We start from the raw sequence: 21,925 nt of genomic DNA, 5'->3' as shown, positions 1-21,925 counted from the left end.
CAGTACTATAAACACCCAAACTTGCTAATATTTATCCAACTAAAATAAATTGCAATGAGTGACTTTGAGTTGTTGCTGTTCTTCTTATTATTATTATTTTCTTCGTAATCAGCTGGCTGGGTGCTGGGGGATGGAGGGAAATGGGTAGGAATGTTGGCGACATCTTGACATGCTGGCATTACTCCCCATACGCTTGGAAGTCATGTCAGCGCATCACTGCAGGCTCTGGTATTTGGGCAAAACTAGAGTGCTGCCACATATATCAGAGCTTCTGTGGTATCCCCCAGTGATGCATCAACATCACTTCTGGGCAGGGGCCATGCTAATCTTCTCTGTATTGTTCCAATTTTAGTATATGTGCTGCCGAAGCCGTCACTTATGAGAGCAAAGAACAGGGAGCTAAAGCTGGTGGAAAACCAGCTGATTGGACTGCAAGTGGAGCGAACACAGACCATTTTGCGTCTCCAGAATGTTAAAGAGGAGGAAAACGAGGATTTGTGGTATCTCGCCTCGGAACTTTTAGCGACACCCGCGAGGGCAACTAAAGAAGAAGTGAAAAGCGCCATTTTGGGAGTCCGTCGGGCATCCTCAAAATATGCAATGAAGCGGCAGCTGCCTCGTGAGATTGTTATTGAGTTTTCATCTAGGAGGGTCCGGGACAGTATCCTATATAATTCATATAATGCGGAGTTGGACTTTCTGGGAAATAAAGTCAAGATATTGAAGGACGTTCCATTTTTAGTTCGGAAGAGAAGATTTAAGTACAAGAAGTTGGCAGCTCTTTTGAGGGAACGTGACATAAAGTACAAATGGCTACTCCCGGAAGGAATCGGGTTTAGTTATAAAGATCAAGCTTACAAGATTAATTCGGAAGATCAGCTAAGGGATTTTGTGGATAAAAATCCAGAATTTGGGCCAGACACCAAGCAAAAAGAAGAGGATCCGAAGCCTGAAGGGAGGGGGGAGGCAACGAGCGCTGCAGCTGTAGCTGCTCAGAGAGAACTGCGCCCGAGGCCCAGGGGAGGGAAAAAGATTTAATTTGAATTGTAATTTGTATTTTGTATGATCAACCACTCCATCACTACTTTATTAAGCTATTTTTTTATTATGGCAGTATGAAGGGAAAGCATTGAAGTGTAGTGTTTAGTGTTTGTAGGTTACCTTCCCCTTTTTTCCACCCCTCCTTTCCCTTCTCTCTTTTCTCCCTTCTTTCCCTTCCCTTGTGCTATTGTAGTCTTTTGTAGTTACTGTTATTGTAGTTTTGTATGTTAGATATTGAAAAATAAAAAAACTTTAAAAAAAAACATCACTTCTGGGCACATGGCGAGTGAATTTGTCATGGGCAAGCCCCTCCAGTTCAGGAAGCCATGTTTGACCCCTGGCAACCCTAAGTGATCCAAGATTTGACCTGAGGAGGGAAACCATGCTGGAAAACAAATGTTTATTACTACTACTACAGAATGCTGGAAATTAAGAAGAATAAATGGGCAGGGTTTAGCTTCCCTCATCCACACACTTCATTTTATATAAAAACATCCCCCACACACAAACCCACAACCCGTTCCCCCCCCTCCCACACACACACATTTTCTGAAGAAACAAAAGCACATGGATTGCTTCACTATATCTGCTAAAGTCTATATTTCTTCAGGAAATGGTTAGAACTTGATTCTGCTCATTGGAACACCCAATTTATATAATCTTTTTCAAATGACACTTTTCTTTCGTGGATATTGGTTCCTTCTTTAATACTAAGTAACTTCCAGAGATTGTCACCCATTTATTCTCTTTCTTTCCTTTCCTTTTATTTTCTATATTTTATGACTCCTCTGGTACCCTTCCCCTCCATAAACCTTTCGTGCGCTTGTAATACCAAATGTGAATATCTTACCTTCTGGTGTCCACCTTGCTCCTTCAGTGGGTTTGTTTAAAATGGTGCCTCTTGAAAAACTCACCAGTTTATATACAGAGATCTTTCTTCCCTTCATTATAAGCCTGAGGGCAGGGCCTGAACTTTAGCTTACTTTGTTGACTGTACCCATTTTAAATAAATTTTATTATTTTAATTAAATTTAATTATTTTAATTAAATTTAATTTAATTAAATTTAATTATTTTAATTAAATTTAATTAAATATTAATATTAAATTAATAAATATTTGTAGTCACGACACGAGACAAGATCTGGATGCAAAGTCTGTTCCCACAAAGATGGAGGTGAGAGTTTTATTAGCTTGTATTCAAGAAGTCCCGGATGCCCAAATATGGCTATAGCAACAGTTACAAGTTACACATTCCATTCTCAGCCAACTAAGCAAAATATGCTGTGATCAGACTTTTGTCTCGTCTAGGAAGCATAATGGAAAGAAAGGTACATCATGAGCTTCTGAGCATAGAAGAATATTACTTAGAGTGTATGGGAATATTGTGCTCTGTGAATGGTGAGAGAACACGATAAAACATGTTACTCCATGGTTCCTGTTGTGGTGTGCCAACTGACCAGAAATCAGGGATGTAGGAATGTAAAGAGCAATTAATGGAGGCTGTGTGGCATGCCTACTCCGGCCTACAAATATTAATAAATATTTAAAATAAATGAAATATATATTTAAATACATTTAAAACAAATATCTATTGACCAAATGTTGTGGCAAAGTTATACAAGGCATCATAGTTCAAATTACTAGAACAAGAAATCTGACACATCAGATTGTGTTAAACATACCTTGGAAATATTGAGGTTAGACTGCATAGAAGACATTAGTCTTCTATGCAGTGCTGTGCTTGAAAGTAGGGGCTGTGGCTGTGGCTTGGCAGAGCCTCTATTCTGCATGCAGATGGTCCCAAGTTCAATCCCCAGCACCTCCAGCTAAAAGGATCAGGTGATAGGTGATATGAAAGGCCTCCATCTGAGGCCCTGGAGAGCAGCTGCCAGTGAGTAGAGACAATACTGACCTTGATGGAACAACAGTCTGATTCAGATTAAGGCAGCTTCATTTATTTACTTGACTCTATATTGATTGCATTTACATTGGGCACATTGCACTTTATAAATTGTTTGATATAATTCAGTTTGGTACTATGTTTCTTTAATGGTACAATTCATTGTATATTGCCTTCCATATGGTTGTGGTCAGTTAGTTTGTTAGGTGGAGGCACCCCTGTGTTTTTGCTTGTATTTCGTAGAATCCTGGCCGTCTCTCCTCTTATTTCCTCAGCTTCCTCTTCAGGTAGATGACGAATGGCAGCTTCTACACTGGCAATGATGTCTTCCACAGGAATTTCGGTGGGGGTGACTGCAAAGTTTCCTCAGCCAAGATGGAGGTTTCTTCCAGTAAGAGTTGACGGTCCGTCAGATTGATGACAATGCGTGCATTGTCAAGCATTGGGTTTGTCTGTCTTTTTTCCTGTAATTTGTTAGACTTCTGCTTCTGTCTGGAAGTGCGGCTGGTAAACACCTGTTCCAATCCATATGCAAAAGAATCCATAGCACCAATCCATATGCAAAGAACCTCCTCAGGATACAGTGAAGCATTAGCATTCCATTAGCATTCCACACCCTGGGAAACTCTTACAGGATGACACAACCCAAACCCACCTTCCTGAGTAGATATAAATTACCTGCTAACATCTTCTCCACAGCCCGGAAAACCCCCAACAACCATCTTCTCCACAGTTTGACACTGAGAGCCAAGCTACAAGTGACGTCTTACACAGGTTGGACATTTGTCAGCTTCCCTCAAGTTTTGATGGGAAATGTAGGCATCCTGGTCTTGCAGCTTTAATGGAGAGCCAAGTTGTAAAACCAGGACGCCTACATTTCCCATCAAAACTTGAGTGTAAGATGTCACTTGTATCTTGGCTCTGAGAGATCTCTGTCTTTCGGTGCTACACCTCTGAAGATGCCAGTCACAGCTGCTGGCGAAACGTCAGGAACTACAATGCCACAACAATCACCCTGTGAGGTGGGTGGGGCTGAGAGAGCTCCAAAGAGCTGTAACTGACCCAAAGTCACCTAGCTGGCTTCAAGCGGAGGAGTGGGGAATCAAAGCTTCATATGTTCATGTGTAGATGTGGAGTTGTTGCGGCTCAGAGAAGTTGCTAACGTATAGTCTTGGAGTCACTTCATTCCCTCAATTTTAAGGATTTCAAGGAGCAGGTACTAGGCAACTCCTGGCTCTGCTTGGAAAGCTGCTGTTGGGAATGGAGGACTGTATTTCTCACAGTTCATAAACTAACTAGATGGACTCAGAACTGCCTTAAGGATTTGGATTATCTCATCAGGTAGAAGATTTTCACATCACCTACTATATGATCGTTTCCCCCCACTTCAAATGTCTGGGATTGAATGTGGGACCTTGTGAAAAACAGATGCTCTAGTTGAAGCATGGCCTCTTGCCAAGGAGCAGACAATGCTACTCCTTATTGTGGAAATAATCAAGTTTCTCTCTTGGAAAAAAATCTGCTTGTTTAAACTTTTAAGATATTCCTCAAGGAGCACTTATGGACATAAAGTTTTAATTTGAGCTACTTTAATATTATTAACTGATCTTTAACATTTACTTTATTACCATCTCCTGTACCGAACAACCCTCAGGTATGTATCTCATCCATACTTCATTAGAACAGAAGCCAGATTAGCAGTGTATTTCACAACTGGGATTTTTTTTCATCTGAAATGGGTAATGTATATATAAATTTTAAAAAGATCTCTCATTTACCCCCTGCAGTAAGTCAGGTTTTGCTTGATAAATGTCCATCAAGTTCCATTCTAATATTCATACCTTATTGGTATAGAGTATTTGCTCCTGTTCCAGAACTTTTCTATTTGTGTGGGAGAGTTTCTCCACAGGAATGCTCTGTTCTGATGGATGAGTGCAAATAATGCACCGGAATTACGCTGTGCTGATTAAAGAGGCAAAAAGTTTTATTTGAGGAAATTACATACTTGAGAGTAAAGAGGAGAGAGAGATTCCTTGCTATCTGACTACTTCCAGAGAGAGATAAGAAGTGTGGCAGGAGAGAGAAGAAACAGGACATTGCCCTGTTTAGCCCACTAGGAGACAAGACAAGGAAATGACCCCCAGGAAACAAGAGAGGTGCTGCTCTCACTGTCCTAACTAAGTGATCCTTGCTGCCCCCTGCATGGTGGGCTCTTCTTCCTTCTTGCTGCTGTTGTACACCAGACATTGCTATTTCCAACGTATTCACCATGTGAAAATCTCTCCTTAATTCTACAAATACTTCAAAGCTGCCTGTACACATGATTTCTCTGTGGTCACAGGCCCGGCGCGCCCATTGAGGCCAGGTAGGTGGTGGCCTCGGGTGCAAGGGCACTGGAGAGGCACCAGAGGGGGTGTCGGGACAGAGGCGCACGCAGCAGAGCTGGCGTGACTGGGCTGCAGCTGCTGCTGCAGCCAGCCAGCCCCATGCTGCCGCCACCACATGCCCCAGCTGGGCGCAGAACCCGCGAGCTGCTGCTGGGGTGGCGTGCGGAGCATGGAGCAGCCTCTGTGCACCGCCCCAGCAGCGGCTCACGGCTTCTGCGCCCGGCTGGGGCACGTGGCAGCAGCAGCTGCAGCCAGCCACGCCAGCTCCGCTGCACGCTCCTCTGCCCCCACACACCCCAGCTGGGGCACAGAAGCCGCAAGCTGCTGCTGGGGCGGTGTGCGGAGCATGGAGCAGCTTCGCGCGCCGCCCCAGCCATCCTGCACTGCATGATGACATCATCGCAAGATGACATCATCACGCAGTCCATGACGTGCACACGCGCTCTGCACGCGTGTGCACAAGTGGCCGCAGGCACCAGAAACTTGCACCGGCCCTGTGTGGTCACACCACACCCACCTTATAGATTGGCCTATCTGAAGAGGTTAAGAAAGTTCCCAGCCTCCTGGCTTTCCACAAATGATACAAGGCTGAGTTTTCTTTTACTCATATGAAGGGCTGTACTGTAAGGAGATGGTCACAAAGAGATAACTCGCTAAAGAGATAGGGTCCGTAGACTTCACTATTCTGTGCTACTATTTCTATCTGTTGCTTTAAGTATGATCCTACTAGGTAGTTCTATGTTGTTTAATATGTCAGTCTTATAATTGCTTATGCTCTGTTTTAGTATTTCTTCAACTCTGTATTGGATTTCTGCTGATGTTATATCTTTGAAAATTTGCACTTATATACCTTATTGCATTTATTGAAATGACTGTACTAATCTCACACTATGTAATCTGCCTTTAGTTCCAGTGAGAAAGGCAGACTATAAATGACATAAACAAACAAATAAATAAAAGACTTGGTCTTGGTTTTTCCAATTGTCTTGGTTTTTCCAAGAAATGTATTCATAATTACATGATTTATAGAGCTCTTTTTCTTTTGAAAGCCTACATGATCCTCTTAAATGATGCAATGGTGTTTTTAACCAAACAGTTGTAGTAACGACACGAGACAGGATCTGGATGCAAAGTCTGTCCCTCCAAAGATGGAGGCGAGAGTTTTATTAGCTTGTATTCAAGAAGTCCCGGATGCCCAAATATGGCTATAGCAACAGTTACAAGTTACACATTCCATTCTCAGCCAACTAAGCAAAATATGCTGTGATCAGACTTTTGTCTTATCTAGGAAGCATAACGGAAAGAGAGGTACATCATGAGCTTCTGAGCGTAGAAGAATATTACTTAGAGTGTATGGGAATGTTGTGCTCTGTGAATGGTGAGAGACTTATTGTTACACATTTAAACTACTCCCTGAGTCTTCCCGTGTGGCATGCCAACTGACCAGGAGATCAGGAATGTAGAAATGAAGAGCAATTAATGGAGGCTGTGTGGCATGCCTTCTCCGGCCTACATTTCACTCTGTTTTATTTATTTAATTAAAGTGGCAACAAAGGGCCATTCTCTGCATCATTCCAAGAGCAGTCATTTTCCTCATCCTCATCCTCATCATAGGACGTAAGCCAAGAGGCTTGGATATTAGACACTGAAGTGGTAATTGAATATGCAGCAGGATGTGGTTTTGGAATTATTAAAGCAACAAGTACATTGAATACATTGAATACAACAGCATCCTGCAATAAGCGCTATTAGAGCATATGCACCATATTGTACAATGGTATTAAAGAGGACACCTGGCAACCACATAGAGCTTTCCACCAGGAGGGTAAAACATCATCTTTTATGGAAGATTGTTAGTGAGATAGTTGTTGCAGTTTCTTGCTTACAGTTTTTGAATTATCAGACAAATTAAAACAACACATATTCTTTACAGATTCACAGTTAATAGCAGCTCTATTGTCTAAAACAGCATTGTGAATTTCTTGTTGCTCAGAATTTAGTACTGCTAAAGCTACAGAGGTGGCATTAATAGTTTTTGCTAAGTTGCAAGCTAAGTGCCTTAAATTGTTAGCATTAAGTATAGCAAGAGCTGGAACCCCTATAAGAGAGGCCCCTAAAGCAACAGCTTCAGCTTTATTAACAAGAGCAGTTTCTTCAGAGCATGTAGCATCAAGAGTAACTGAGTGATATTCACAAGAAGCAGTAAGCATGGCTTTTGAAGGTAAAGCAATAGCTAAACGACTTAAACAGCAGAGAGAGTCAGACAAATTAGCAGGTATGTAATTAAAAGTTCTTGAGACACAGGTAAAGAACCAACCTTGGGGTAACTGAGTATATGCAAAAGCAAAAGAAACATTTTCTGTTTTTGAACAATTAAGAACATTTGGTCATACAGAAAGACAGTGAGGTTTGTATTTGTGCTTGGTGCAGTTCACAATTTGAGCACAGACAGTTTGATTTGCTGATGAATTGGAAACTACATAAGGAGTGTAAAGAGACATTGCAAACAATGGAAGTCAGGGCACAGTTGGACCCCAATCATACATTTGAGTATATTTCATGTTACTACTGTTTAAAGATGTATCATTCAAAAGCAAGGCAATAAGGGTACACACAGGAATAATGCAAGAAACTAGTAATAAGTTCATGTCATTCGTTTGCTGTAAACAAAAGTTGGAACTGTTCATTTGTGCAGCAAGCCGTTTCCACAAATTGTATTGAATATAGTCCTGCAGAGGCTGGGTGTCTGTGTGTACAGTCATTGGCAAAGAACAGAGAAGCACACACAGAATGAGTGTAGAATTTGCAGTAATGTCCACAAAGAGGGCAGCATGATTGTCCAAAGCAGCACGTCTGAGCTCTATGAGTTCAGCATTTAGGGTAGCAATTACAATAGAAGTTGCATTCATTGTCTTAGTCAGGCTGCAAGCTATTTTGCTAAGAGTTTGATGGTTCACAATGGTGAGCACTAGAAGACCAACATAGAGAGGCTGCAAGGAACAAGGCCTCTCATCACTTAGGAGATTCACTGTAGAGTCACAGCTGGAATTTAGCATAGCGCTTTTCAACAGAGAAGCAATTAATCAGTAGACTCCTCAAGGCAAAAGGTGAGACATTAAGTTGCAAGGAAGAAAACAGCATGGCACACAAGGAATGAGAAGTGAAGCAGTCTGAAGCTTTTTCCATCTCTGGTTGATTTTTTTCCATCTCGGGTGGATGCCATGATGCCATGAGCTGGCTGGATATACCTGGTAGGGACCCACAAAGGACCTGTGGATGATAAAACAGAAACATACCCTTTTCCCCCACATTAACAGGGGACTGGCCCCTGACAGGTCTTATCTGGCAGGCTCCGATAGTACACCTGCAGAGTAGGTAACTGTGGTTTCTGCCAGAAATGTCTATCAGAGGCAGAAGCAGGTGAGGAGGCAGCAGCTTGTGGCTGCGAAAAATTAAGCTGATTATACGTGAATAAACATTTTTGAATTTGCTGCATAGTCATTCCCAGCGTTGGAAGTTGGGACCCTCCTCCCCCTTTGTTTTATTTGTTTAGAGAGGAGGGTTTTAATAGAGCGATTGGCATGTTGTACAATCGCCTGACCTGTAGAATTGTAAGGGATTTTTTGAGTAAGAACAATGTCTGAGCCGCTCGGAAACAGTTGCTGGCAAGCTGAGAGTCAAGCAGCTCCCACCTTAGGAATGTTCACTAACTTAGAGCCAAACTACAAGTGACATCTTACACAGGTTGGACACTAGTCGGCTTCCCTCAAGTTTTGATGGGAAATGTAGGCATCCTGGTCTTGCAGCTGTAATGGAGAGCCAAGCTGTAAAACCAGGATGCCTACATTTCCCATCAAAACTTGAGGGAAGCCGACTAGTGTCCAACCTGTGTAAGACGTCACTTGTAGTTTGGCTCTTAGCTTTGTTTGTGGAAGTGAGGGGGAGAGAGGGGGTGAGAAGAAAGCAGGCTGGCTGTGTGCTCCCTGAATATATTGAAGTGGTAATGAAAGAAATATTATCTGTGGATAAGAGTCAGAGAGGATAGCTGTGTGTAAAGCCTTATAAGAGATTTGTGTGAATGAGTTTGGATGAAGTAACTTTAAGAACTACTTTTATGAAACCAATATGCTTTTTGAAAAATAAACATTTAATTTTGTTTTGTTATAGCTGTCAGTAGCTGTGTTATATCCCAGGAGATGGGAAAGAACATGAGAAGCAGTTTTTCCCCTCTGAGGAGTGGTCTAATAGAGAATTCTAAGTCTATTTTATGAAGAATAGAGACTCTCCTTTCCATGGTGGGAATCTTTACTAGAAACTAAGTGGTTACATGCAAATAAGTAACACAAACAGTTGAACTTTTATTTCTTTTGACTGAAAGTAAACACTTGCTAATTCTTAAAACTAGGCAGGGTCAGCTTTGGTTAGTATTTGTTTGGAAGAATGCATGCATAACCTTTATGCGTCAAAGCAGTAACCCTTTGGGACTTTAAAAGCGAAGGGAGAGGGCAGTGGAGATTTAAGATTTTAAGGAGAACCTTACAGACCCAAGCTGTAATTCACTTGGAGTCTCAGTGAGAAAGACAGACTAGAAATAATGTGAATAATTAAGAAACAGACAACCAATCAATCCAAAGAAGTTTTTTGAGGCAGATGACTGAGAGCTTTCAGAAAATTTTTTGGCTTTGTGTACTTTGATACCAGGATTTCTGTTGATACTACAAGGCAGAAGATTTTTAAGATAGAATGTCACTTATAATAGTGAAAGAAGGAGTGTAGAAACAGAGCTATAAGATTAGAATTGAAAGGGGTGCTAAATAAGCACCAGGAAGACAGCTGATTAGTTTATAAACATAGTGTGAATTAGAGATGAGCTTAAAGAGAATATTTAGTAATTCAGTGACCTTCATTCTGAAAAACATAATTCCTCTGGAGCGGCTACTATTAAAAAAACTGTGCCTGCTGCGGCGTGCAGCGGCTGAGGAAAACAGGCACTGATTGTAGAAGAGAGAAACTATTATCTTTAGGTAACTGAAAAAAGACATCTCCCACAAAGTTTGCAAGAACAGTCTGAAACTTGCACAGAATTACACAGGAGGTGATTGAAATCATTTTTAGGAAAAGGCAGAGCTATGAACAGCAAAACATAACTAGAGTGCTTAATAGAGTGCTGGAGGCGATCTCGTTCCAGTACCTCCCTCACAAGACCTGCTGAGATTTTTTCAGCAGAAGGTGGAGGATTGAAATCTTTACTGGGGGGTACAGAAGGCTGGGGAAGAGAGGAAGAGCTGAGCGGTGCTGGAGGAAGCAACTGCACCTCAGCATACTCTGGTGAATATTCCTTAGATAATTGAGCAGTGGTGTGAGAGGGAGAGGACGTAAACTTTTCCACTGCATATCTGCATTGATGCCAGGTCTGCAATAATTCCACTGGAGCTCGTGGCTCCATGTGCAAAATTCTCCCTACTTTCTCCCAGTCCCGTAGGTTCAGGGAACCTCCTTCCAGATATGCCGGACAATGGAGGTGAAGATGTTGAATGAGACTTGCTATCTGAGCTGAAGTGCTGGGCCTGCCAGACTTCTTGACTAAAAAACACAATTCTTTCACATGTCTTTGCTGAGGCAGTGTCAATGACGTTCCCATGCTTATCAGTTGATAAGGGGCCGCAGAAGCGACGGAGTGCACTCGATGAGGGGCCTGTTCCAGGCGCTGGTAGATGGGGGAGGGTCCCTGGCTGCTCGGGCGCCAAATGTAGTAACGACACGAGACAGGGTCTGGATGCAAAGTCTGTTCCTCCAAAGATGGAGGCGAGAGTTTTATTAGCTTGTATTCAAGAAGTCCCGGATGCCCAAATATGGCTATAGCAACAGTTACAAGTTACCCATTCCATTCTCAGCCAACTAAGCAAAATATGCTGTGATCAGACTTTTGTCTTATCTAGGAAGCATAACGGAAAGAAAGGTACATCATGAACTTCTGAGCACAGAAGAATATTACTTAGAGTGTATGGGAATATTGTGCTCTGTGAATGGTGAGAGAACAAGATAAAACATGTTACTCCCTGGTTCCTGTTGTGGTGTGCCAACTGACCAGAAATCAGGGATGTAGAAATGTAAAGAGCAATTAATGGAGGCTGTGTGGCATGCCTACTCCGGCCTACAGGGGAGGACTGCTACTGGCCTCTGTGAAACACCTACTCTCTGGTAAATGGCAGCTCGCCTTGGGGGGGGACTCTCTGCTTCACTCCTTTCAAAGCCTTTCACTCCCTAAAGAGTGGGTGACTTGTGGGGATATTTCCAGCCTGGCTTTTGAGGTGCAGGGGGAAGACTGCTGCTGGCCTCTGTGAAACACCCACCATAGGACCACTGGCAGCACGTTTAGGGGGGCTCTCTCTGCTTCACTTCTTTCAAAGACTTTTTCACTCCCTAAATAGTGGGTGACTTGGGCGGATATTTCCAGCCTGGCTTTTGAGGTGCAGGGGGAGGACTGCTACTGGCCTCTGTGAAACACCCACCGTAGGACCACTGGCAGCACATTTGGGGGGGCTCTCTCTGCTTCACTTCTTTCAAAGACTTTTTCACTCCCTAAATAGTGGGTGACTTGGGCGGATATTTCCAGCCTGGCTTTTGAGGTGCAGGGGGAAGACTGCTGCTGGCCTCTGTGAAACATCCACTCTATGACCACTGGCAGCAGGTTTTGGGGGGCTCTCTCTGCTTCACTTCTTTCAAAGCCTTTTTCACTCCCTAAATAGTGGGTGACTTGGGGGGATATTTCCAGCCTGGCTTTTGAGGTGCAGGGAGAAGACTGCTGCTGGCCTCTGTGAAACATCCACCCTAGGACCACTGGCAGCATATTTTGGGGGGGGGCTCTCTCTGCTTCACTTCTTTCAAAGCCTTTTTCACTCCCTAAGTAGTGGATGACTTGGGGGGATATTTCCAGCCTGGCTTTTGAGGAGCAGGGGGAAGACTGCTGCTGGCCTCTGTGAAACATCCACCCTAGGACCACTGGCAGCACGTTTCGGGGGGCTATCTCTCTGCTTCACTCCTTTCAAAGCTGTTTCCACACCCTAAATAGCGGGTGACTTGGGGGGGGCATTTCCAGCCATGTCCTGTCCCTGTTATCCTCCTCCTGACGCCACGTCCTGTCCCTGGTATCCTCCTCATGATGGCAAGCCCTGTCCCTGGCATCCTCCTCCTGATGACACGTCCTGTCCCAGGTATCCTCCTGATGACAAGTTCTATCCCTGGTATCCTCCTCCTGATAACAAGCCCTGTCCCTGGTATCCTCCTCCTTATGACAAGCCCTGTCCCTGGTATTCTCCTCTTGACGACAAGTTCTGTCCCTGGTATCCTCCTCCTGACGACAAGCCCTGTCCCTGGTGTCCTCCTTATGACAACAAGTTCTATCCCTGGTATCCTCCTCCTAACGACAAGCCCTGTCCCTGGTATCCTCCTCCTGACGACAAGCCCTGTCCCTGTTTTCTTCCTCCTGATGACACGCCCTGTCCCTGGTATCCTCCTCGTGATGACAAGCCCTGTCCCTGGAACCTTCTAAGTACCTCCTCTTATTCTTTATAAACTCTACTACTTCCATTAGAATGTGTATACTTACAAAACAGTCTAAGGCACATGGTGAGCTTCCTTGATTGACTGCATCATGTTTGGTGAAGTGGGTTTCATCGGCGACTGACCATCTTGCTCCTGCGAGCGCAAGAGCCCCTCTGAGGGTCAATCCCCAAAAGTGCAGTGACAAGGAGGACAGTGGCCCAGGTCAGCTTGCTTGATAGCAAGCAAGCTGACACACCACGTCACTGAGGTGGGACTCGTCCCCTGCCCAAAGAGGCTCCCTCTGAACAGGGTAGCATGAGCTTCCTTCCCTCAAGGTGTGAGAGACATCCTTTCCCTCCCTCCTGTGCCTTCCATTCCAGCAAGCGGCCTTTGAATTGCTGCATGATCTCCTGTTGCGGAGTTGGCTTTCACTCCAGTCCATCCATTCATTGCCCATCATGGAGAGTTGGTCTCCCCGCCCCTGGGGAGGGCATCTCTTGTTGATGCAGACCCATCAACAGGTGGGTTTTGTGGGTAGGTGGGTTTTGTGGGCAGCCACCTCTGCTGGACAGGAGCACAAGTCTCTCTCCTTCCCCCAAGGGCGGGTAAGGGTCAGTGAGAATAGGGGAGGGGAAGTTGTTGTTTGTCTCTCTGGAAAAGTGATAATCGAGGAGCGTTACATGAGAACGTTTGGTGGAGAAAGTCGACTGAAGTGAAAATGTGTGGGGAAAACAAGGCCTTTTCTGACCCGAACCGGTTCTCGAACCGGTTCGCGAACCGGGCCTGGTCCGTTAAAAGTTCGTGGACCGTGGTCTGTGGAAGCCCACGAACCCCGAACCGGCGGTCCGTAGGAAAATGCCGGTCCATGCCCATCTCTACAACATGGAAGGTATGTATGGGCTCATCAACATTTCCAGTAGAACTGTAATTCTTGTTATCCAAATTATATTATCTGAATTATGCTTCATGAGATCCAGCTCTTAAGTAATTGACCACTATTATAAATAGTGATGAAATATATCTCAAGTAATTCTTATCTTCAAAAGTACAGAATGCTGACCAGGGCCTATAAAATCAAATCCTGAGACAAAAGGAGGACATATATTATCATCAATATATCTACTGCTCAATGTAGCCAAATCTGTGTATACTTAAATCTAGAGACTCTAGCCATAGACAGACAAGACAGATTTTTCTACAAACTTGGAAAAAAAGCTGTAGGTTTGCAGAAAAACCTGGGCCATTTTCACGTCCCAGCATACCACTAAACTCACGGGACGATAGCATCTTCCTGGTGTGATTTTTGAGGTCATCGCACCACGGTTCTGCTCTCGTGGCACAATGATGTTGGAAATCACGCCAGGAAGATGCTGTCGTTCCATGAGTTTAGCGCTATGCCAGTACATGTGGAAATCAACAACAACAATAATAATTGGGGGATTAATTTCCCAAAAATAATAGAAGCAGTGCTTGTGGCTTTAAGAAATGTGTACCTTATCAGTGGCTGTTGTGCAGATTGCTTGGCAACCTCCTAAAACTCCCACACACCCCTAGAATACAGGAACCAAAGCCTTAAAAACACTTTTGTGAGGGACAATTCAATTTTGTGAGGGAAAAGCGCTTCTTCTTCTTCTTCTTCTTCTTCTTCTTCTTTAGAGAGATATATATGAATGCCATCCCTAACTTAAAGTGCAGCCTCAATATCCCTTAATATTTTGGAGCCTTTGTTCTGAGAAACCCATTGAATTGTATGTCAGCCTTGAGGTAAAGTGTGCTATCAACTTGTCTTTGGAATCTGCCTGTTGTATAAACTGCATTCATTTGTTATAAAACACTTTAATTCCATTAGTGGTTTTAATGAAAAATTTCAGTGCTCTCCCTTTTGATTCAATGCAGTTAACAAAAAGTTCATCGTGAAGAATCCAGGAACACATTTTTAGAATAAATAAAACGGCAAGAAGATACAGCAGCAAAGGATGGTAACAAAAGAACTGAATTGCAGCAACAGTGTGTAGGAGGATACAGTCTCTGTATCAGGCATCTGACGAAGAGAACTTGATTCTCGAAAGCTTATGCTACAATAAAATTGGTTAGTCTTAAAGGTGCTACTGGATTCTTTTTGACTCTGCATCTAAGAGGATATGATGTATGTACACAATGCTCTTTGAGACTGAGCCAGATGTCAACAGGAAACCAATTAAACACTTGCATGTGTATCTTCCTGAACATCATCCAAAACAAACCAGCTTCTTCCTTTGCTAGCCCATGCCAACCGCATACAGTGGGGCCTGGCTTCAGATGTAAGAATATATAATAGCAGGAAGAATTTACATCTGGGCAGTCAAGACGTACTTCAAACTCTTTGGAACTAGAGCATAATTATTGTGGTCATAAGGAGGTATCTCATGTAGATGTGGCCAGGGATAACACACTCGGGGCAGTTCCCTTCTCTACTTCCAGGCATTTAATGTCATGTACTAAGCGCCACATTGTCATTCTCATTAGCAGATTAGTCATTTATTCCCACCTGTGGCATTTTATGTTCTGTTCATTCTCTTAATCCATATTTGATATTGTGTATTTATTCACTGATGTAGTACCACAAACACTTGGTACTGAGGCCTTCATCCATAGTGACATTAGAATGTGGGCATTTATTCATTCACCTGTGTGTGTTATGTGCCTTCAAGTCATTTCCAACTTATGGTGACCTATGAATGAAAGATCATCCTATCATTCACAGACTTGCTCAGGTCTTGCAAACGGGAGGACATGGCTTCCTTTACTGAATCCAGCCATCTCATTTTGGGTCGTCCTCTTTTCTTTCTTGTCTTCAGCTTCTTCTAGCATTGTTGGCTTTTCCAGAGAATCTTGTTTTCTCATGATGTGACCAAAGTACAATAGCCTTAGTTTTGTCATTTTTGCTTCTAGGGAGAGTTCAGGCTTGATTTAATCTAGAAGCCACTTACTTGTCTTTCTGGCTGTCCAGGATACCCTTAAAACTGTCCTCCAGCATCACATTTGAGATTAATCTTTCTCCTTGTCAACTTTCTTCATGTTTATATTGCAGCCTCTAATACTTATTAATGTTTTCCCCTCCATTGTCCTTTTCTCCTTTCTCCGGTTTAACTTATTGAACGAAAGCAAATGTCCATGCTGCTGAAACAGACTATAATATTGATACATGTTTCTTTGGAATAATTTCTTTTGCTCTGGGACAGATTAGGCAGTCTATGTTGTCAGGGCTTGCCGTGGCTGGCGCTGGGCGTGGCGCTGGGCAGTCTGCTCCTGACGTCACAGGGGGGCCAGGGATTCTGCCGGACCCTGCTCTGTGGAAGGAGGGGCGGTATACCTCACCCAGACTCCCTCTCAGTCCACTCGCTGGCCTGCTCAACCTGGCCTGCTTACCCTCTGCATCCTCCATCATCTCCTCCTTCCAGAACTCTCCTCCAAGCCTCCACTCTTGCTTTTTTTTTTTTATAAAATTTTTTATTGGATTAGATGTCATTAAATTGTACATTACAATCAGTTTCCTTTAATTTTTCCAATTCTAACCCCCTCCCTTTCCCCCCCTTTTGTTGACTTCCAACAGTTTTCCAACCCCTTGTCCCTTTTCCCTTACTCATTTTAAATTTATTCTATCTGTCAAACATAGACTTTCACTTTCTTCTAAGCTTATCTATATAACACAGTGCTCCTTCTGTCTTCCTACTTACTTTAACAACTAAATAATACATAACTAAATAATACATTCTTGGCATATTTTCTTTTGATAATAATCATTTAGCTAATTTTGGTACTCTATACTCTATCTTATAATCTCATCTTCAATATGGGACAAACAATTTATCCCTCATTTAGCATAATTTTAGATACTTCTATAAACAGTACATTCAATATAAGTCAACCAATTTAACTTATACTCTATATATTACTTTTTCTACATATCTTATCTTCATACTGTTTTAATTATATAATTATATTATTCTTTCATTATGCAACTATCCACCAAAAATAGTCAACCAATTTGACCCATATATACCTCCAAACCAATTCAATCAATTTAATACATTAATATATATTTTCCCACCTTACTTAAATTCCTTCATTGCAATTATAAAGTTATCTCCATTATACAATTATTGCTAGAAATGAAATTAATTAGTTTCTATCCTTATAATTAGTTAATTTCTATCATTATAATTCTTGTAATAACACCTATAATACTTAATGCTATATATAATAGTCTAATAAAGTAGTTGCTTAGAAATTCTCATTTACCTCTCCACCCCCCGGTAAAGTCACCTCCCTCTACTTTTATTGTATTTCAGTAATTTTCAAACTGCCACAGTTCTCCTCCCACCTCCCATTTCTTCACTAAATATTGTTTCAGCTTCTCCCAATCCGTGTTGAACTGTCCTGGATCAAGGTCTCTCAATTTCCTTGTCATTTTGTCCATTTCCGCCACGTACAGCAATTTATATATCCAGTCCTCAATAGTTGGCACTTCTTGCACTTTCCACTTTTGCGCGTACAAAAGTCTAGCCGCTGCTGTCATGTAAAATAGCAATGTCCTATATTGTGCTGGAATGTCTTCCATTCCCAAGTTCAGTAGCAGGAGTTCTGGGTTCTTATTAATTTGAAATTGTAAAATCTCGCTTATTACTCTTATTATTTCCCCCCAGTACTGCCTAGCTACCTCACAAGTCCAACACATATGATACAAAGATCCCTCATGCTTTTTACATTTCCAGCATTTATTAGACGTGTTCAAATTCCCTAGCGCAATTTTCTTTGGTGTCATATACCAACAATAAATCATTTTGTAGACATTCTCTTTAATATTGGTGCATGTCGTGATCTTCACTGTATTCTTCCACAAGTATTCCCACACCTCCATTGTTATTTCCTTATTAAAGTTTATAGCCCACTTCACCATTTGCACTTTAACTGTTTCATCTTCAGTATACCATTTCAGCAGCACTTTGTATACCTTAGAGATTTCCTTTTTATCCTCTTGTAAAAGTGCCTGTTCTAATTCCAAATTCTCCATTCTTATCCCTCCCTTCAAGCCTCCACTCTTGCACTGCACTGCACTGCACTGCACTGCACTGCACTGCACTGCACTGCACTGCACTGCACTGCACTGCACTGCACTGCACTGCACTGCACTGCACTGCACTGCACTGCACTGCACTGCACTGCACTGCACTGCACTGCACTGCACTGCACTGCACTGCACTGCACTGCACTGCACTGCACTGCACTGCACTGCACTGCACTGCACCTCATCACTCCTTACACACCCCCACCCCCGCAGAGCTCTTCCCAGCCACCCTTTATAGGGTTTCCTTTCTCCACCCCGCCCTCCTTCCAGGCTTGTTCCCTCTCCTGACTGGACCCAGCTGTGCATTCCTCCAGGTGTTTCCCTCCAACCACTAATCCCTCCTGGGCTCTTTTGCCTTGCTGGCAGGGTGGGGTTGAGTGCGAGCCATCCCCAGCTGAGGGCTCCTTGGCCTTGCTCACGAGGAACTGCCCCAGCCAGTCTCTGTGCCATTGAGCTTGCCTGGCCTTGCTCACGAGGAGCTGCCCCAGCCAGCCTCTGTGCTATTGGGCTTGCCTGGCCTTGCTCACAAGGAGCTGCCCCAGCCAGCCTCTGAGCTACTGAGCTTGCCTGGCCCTGCTCACGAGGAGCTGCCTTAGCCAGCTTCTGCGCTGCCTGCTCAGCAATGCTGGGCAGGGCTACCCATCTCCTCCCCCAGAATGCCTGTGGCAGCCCCCCCTGGAGAGGCTTGGCTTCTAGCATCTCCTGAGCCAGGCTGCTGTCTTCTAGCCATGGTGTGGCTCTGGGCTGCAGCAGCGGCGTCCTCTCCCTGCCAGGTAAGGGCTCTGCTTGGGCTGCTGCTGCTGCTGGACCCACCTTTCCCCTGCTGTGGCCCTTTCCCTCCGGCCTGCTTAGCCCCCTCTCTTCCCCCTGGAAGGTGGGGCTGGCTGGTCTCTCCTTGCCCCCTCCACCCCTCTGAGGTCCTGGCCTTTTGCCCCTTCCCCCTGGAGTAGGTAGGTTCTGGCCCTGGTTGCCGGCTTGGGGGGTGGAGTTGCTGCCACCCTTTTGTCCCCTGCTGTTCCCTCTTGTCAAGTCTGGGGGCTGGGGCTCAGACCCCGGACATATATGTTTTTGACATCCTATGGAGGTTTGGGGTAGGATTGTGAAGTATCTAAGGTGAAACAAGAGTACATGCTAAAAATAATCTAGACTTGATTAGCTGCTATTGTGTTTTATTCTCTTGATTCATACTTGAAAGTGTACATTTATTCATTGCCACATCATTGGCATTGGATGTTGGAGTAGTCGTTCACATGTATTAATAGTCAACTTTGTGCATTTGGCCCAGAACAAAGCCTTTAATATCTCTGTAATATAGTCAGAGTGGGTGGCCCAAACTAAATGATGGGCTGCCTTGTTTTGGACAGTTGCAACTTCCAGGTTGTCTTCAGGGCAGCTCCACAAAGAGCCTATGGCTATTAGTCCAGTCTCATGACTACTGCAGCATGGATCAGTATGGCTACACCAGCAATAATCTTTGTGCTAAATGCAGTTGAGGCCACTCTTGGCCACTGTGCCCCTCTGTTTTTTAAGAAAAAGGGTGGGTCCAATAAGATTCCCCCCCCGAGTTCTTAACTGGGTCAAAGAAAGACCTTCCCCATCCAAAAGAGGAAGTAAAATTCCCCCCAGAATTTTAGACTTTCCAATCAGCATCACCTCCATCTTATGTGCAGGGCTTTTTTTCAGGGGGAACGCGGGGGAACAAAGTTCCAGAACCTCTTGAAAATGGTCTCATGGCTGGTGGCGGAGATCAGGGGGCGGGGGCCACCAGCCATGTGACCATTTTCTCTGAGGGCAACCCACTGAGTTCCACCACCTCATTTCCCAGAAAAAAAGCCCTGCTTATGTGGATTTACTTTTAGCATGTTGTCCCTCAGCCACTTGATCGCAGCAGCCAAGCACTAGCTTGGCAGCGTCCGGAGGCTTTTAAACATGATGTAAAGTTGAGTTTTAGCTTATGGATGACAACCTACTTGAAAGCAGCAGACAATTGGCCTCGTGTGGTCAATGGATAACACTGGGGTTGACAGTGACACCTGCAGAACTGCACAGTGTAGATCTCAACAAGTGGGTTCTTCCTCTCCAATAACTTTCTAGGCCTAATCTTGAAGAAAAGATATGAGCCCATGTTCCCCTCATCCCTAACTTATTCTCTGAGCATTTCACCAGGACTGTATAGTCGACACAACAGTACCAAAAGTGACCAAAAGTTTTAATAAAAGAGAAGACTTCTCTTAATCAGCCTAAAGATAGAGGTCATTAACCTGAGCTGTCAAGGCTATGTCATTACCATGGTTGAGACTCGATTGAAAAGGGTCATGGGCCAGAATAATCAAAGAACCCCTCGATCTGTTTTGCTACTACCTACTCTATCACTTTCCTTACAAAGTTGGAAATTGGCTTATAGTGGGTCAGAAGAAGTCCCTTATCCAACAACTTAAAGGCTGAAGTAGAAGAATCACTGACACACACAACCCTGGTGATGGGACAGACACTGGACAACCCAGCCTTGTTGAGCCATGCTTTTGTAACCCTGTGTCTGGATTACCGCAATGCACTCTGTATTGGGCTGTTCTTGAGGACACTCCTGAAACGGCGCCTGATTCAGAATGCGACAATACAATTATTGTCCCCACGATGTCGAAAAAAGAGTGGCAATCGGCAATAGAAAACTTGGACAAAAAACTTATAGACATGATGAAAGAACTTAAGGACACGAAATTGGAGCTTATTAAAGAGGTCAAGGAAGTTACACAGACAGTAAAGTCGGAGCTGTTAGAAGTGAAAAAAGGTGTGGAAACGATTAGCAGTGAATTACAAGGAACGCAGCAGAGAGTTAAAACAGTAGAAGACGCGATGGAGAATTTAATAGACACGCAACAAACAGAGATGAGGCTGGTGAAGGGGAGGATGTCAGTTGCAGAAACTAAACACATGGAGAAGCAGCTTCGTTTTCGTGGTCTGCCAGAAGTGGAAGGGAAGTCAGCGCAAGAACAGATGACTGAGGTGTTGGCTGATTACCTGGGGAAGGAGGAGGAGGAAATTGTGGCTATCCTAGATGTGGCGTATCGTGTGAACTCGAGAATTGCAACCCAGAGGAAACTACCAAGGGATGTGATTGTGCAGTTTACAACTAGAAATATGAAAGAGAGGATTGTGACCAAACAATTTCAAGATCCATTGGAGATTGATGGCAAGACGATTATTATAATGAAGGAACTGCCCAGATCAGTGTTATTGGACAGGAAAAAATATAGAGTGCTAATTCAGACTTTGAAGGACATGAATATCAGATACAGATGGGAGTTACCGGAAGGAGTGTCCTTTGAGTTTGGAGGGGCAAAAAAACGCATCAGATCTGAGCGGGAGATGGAGAGATTTATCAAGGACAATGAAAAAGACTTACCAACAAAACCATGAACATGGAGTGTAAAGTATTATCTTGGAATGTAAATGGACTAAACTCACCGAATAAGAGAAAAAATATTTTTCATTGGCTACTAAAACAAAAATGTGATATTGTTTGTTTGCAGGAGACCCACATTAGAAAACAGGATGTAAAATATTTAAAATCTGGAAAATTGGGCAAAGAATTTGTAGCGGCTTCCAACAAGAAAAAAAGAGGAGTGGTGTTGTATATAAAAGAGGAGCTGCAGCCAAAATTTGTTATGAGAGATGTGGAAGCTAGATTTGTAGCAGTGGAATGTAATTGGAACTTAAAGAGAGTGTTGGTAGTCGGACTTTATGCACCTAACGGTGCAAAGGAAAGCTTCTTTGAGGACTTAAGGAAGCACCTAGACGATCTTGTATATGACCAGATAATTCTTGCTGGAGATTTCAATGGAGTGACAGATTTGGAATTAGACAAAAAGACTACAAAAGCACAAAAGAAAAGAGGACTATTGCCAAAGCTTTTTTTTGAGTTGATTCAACAAGAGACTCTCGAA

The 21,925-nt window shown here is 43.5% G+C and overlaps 1 pseudogene; it reads right to left on the bottom strand.

The window, feature by feature from the left end:
• Window positions 1-307: 307 nt before the first annotated feature.
• On the bottom strand, window positions 308-376 carry LOC129340750 (U6 spliceosomal RNA; annotated as a pseudogene).
• Between the last annotated feature and the right edge of the window lie 21,549 nt (window positions 377-21,925).

Source organism: Eublepharis macularius, chromosome 12, assembly GCF_028583425.1.
Source record: "Eublepharis macularius isolate TG4126 chromosome 12, MPM_Emac_v1.0, whole genome shotgun sequence".
Lineage (NCBI taxonomy): Eukaryota > Metazoa > Chordata > Lepidosauria > Squamata > Eublepharidae > Eublepharis > Eublepharis macularius.
This window is presented reverse-complemented; position numbering and strand designations above follow the sequence as displayed.